We start from the raw sequence: 2,049 nt of genomic DNA on the forward strand, positions 1-2,049 counted from the left end.
TGAGGCAAAGTGGTGTCTTCAGCAGGGCCTCGTATAGCCAATGGGAACTTAGTAAAGGAAATACACAGAAGTGGACAGTCAGGGATCATGTTGGTGGAGAAACTAATATTTGTCAGGTGAAAATGCCAACAAAGTCTTGTTGGTGCTTTTAGTACAAATTTTATTTCCTTGCTTTTTGAGGACAAGGAACAAAGCTGTTTTCTTCTTTATTCGTAGACTTGCTGCAGTTTTACTTTCTTTACAGAAAGTAGATTACTGCTGTGGGCAGGGCCCCCTCCCACCAGCCCAGGCTGCCCAAAGCTCCATCCAACCTGGCCTTGAACACCCCCAGGGGTGGTGCATCCACAGCTTCTCTGGGCAGCCTGTGCCAGTGCCTCACCACACTCTGTGTGAAGAAATTCTTCCTTATGTCTAATCTAGATCTCCCCTCTTTTAGATCAAAATTGTTACCCCTTGTCCTATTACAATACTCCCTGATAAACAGTTTCTCCTCAGCTTTCCTGTAGCCCCCCCTTTAATTACAGTAAATTAGCTACTTGATTTAGACTCAGCACATGTGTGATGTTTAGTGCTGAGATTTTCAGTCATTCAGCAGGCCATTTGAAGCTGTGACTGAACTGATGGATATTTACAAACCCTTGAGGATTACACAAGATCTTGATCTTCTGAACAGCATGTTTCTAGAATGAGTGAAGGGCAATGACTGGGACATAAATTAGTTGGTTCTATTCTGGTCATGAATGAAAGCCTCAGCAACTTAAGGTTATTGAATGACTTAAGAGATCTGTGCAATAGATAGCTGATGAGAGCAGGTGGCCACCTGAGTCTTGTATGTTAGTTGTACAGAAGTATTACTTTATTTTACCCAGAAATCAGAATACAAGACTTTAAAATGCACTGTATTTTTAATTTTACCCAGTGTTTAAAGACGACAAGAGGAAAAATTCTCTTATCTAAATGAAATATAAAATTGTCCTACCCTGCTTTTACAGATGGTTTTTGTTATTCCCATTGAAGAAAAATGAAAAAAATCCATTGTACTGATAGGAGTCAACATTCTCAAAGTCTAAATTAAAATAGTATTGGTTTTAGACTGCAGAAACTGTTCTTGAATTTAATTCTACCAAAGAACTACTTTGTACAAAGGAGTACTTATTACACTAGCTTTGGAGAATTCTAGATACTTTTTTCCTGTATTTTATTGAAGAAGAGTTTTTCTTAATCCTTTTCTTGACTGAAATGCTAGAATTCATGTCTTCAGTTAAGAATTCTTGATAGCTACTATGTTCTAGAATTACTCTTTTGTAAGCTTAAAAAAAAAAAGGAAGTTATTACCTACCACAGAGAGATTTTTGAGCTGCATAAGGAAAATGTTCAAGAGAATCAAAACTCGGTATGTTAATATTAATATTATTAATATTAATAATAGTATTAATATTTCATGTGGGTTTGACAGAAGCAAAATTAATGTGAATGGTATCATTAATGTCTGCAATATGCACATGATCACATTGCCACAACTCTCACACTGTTTTACCTCTGGTCTAATAACTGCAACAAACTGCAACAGCACTATTCTTGCATCTCAGCAATTAGGTAAACTGGCACTGATATTAAATTATGCAACCGTATTTTTGGAGTTTCTATTTGATCTCCTTGTCAAGATGTATGTTTTAAATCTACTGAAAGTTATGTTGGAAAGACAATTATATGCCTTATAAGAAGGAGTGGGCTGGCTATAGAGATTAACTTAGTATGTCTGCAGAGCCAAACTCAGACTTAGGGTTTGATGTAAATGCCCCCACTGTCTACTAGCAGCAAATCCAAGCTGCGTCCTTAAACCAAACTTATTTGATACCAAAAACAAGGTTACCACTCTAAACTTATAAATGGCAAGACCATATCCTTGGGGGAACTGTATAGTTAAATTTTGTGTGGTGACATAAAGACTGCTTACAAACAGTCCACCTGGAAACCCCTGCATGGCTGACAGCTACATAGACATAAGCCAATGTATATCCAAGACCACTCAGGTTTGAGGGTTTGAAC

This window comes from Aythya marila (assembly GCF_965140915.1).
Source record: "Aythya marila genome assembly, chromosome: 7".
NCBI classification, from domain to species: Eukaryota; Metazoa; Chordata; class Aves; order Anseriformes; family Anatidae; genus Aythya; species Aythya marila.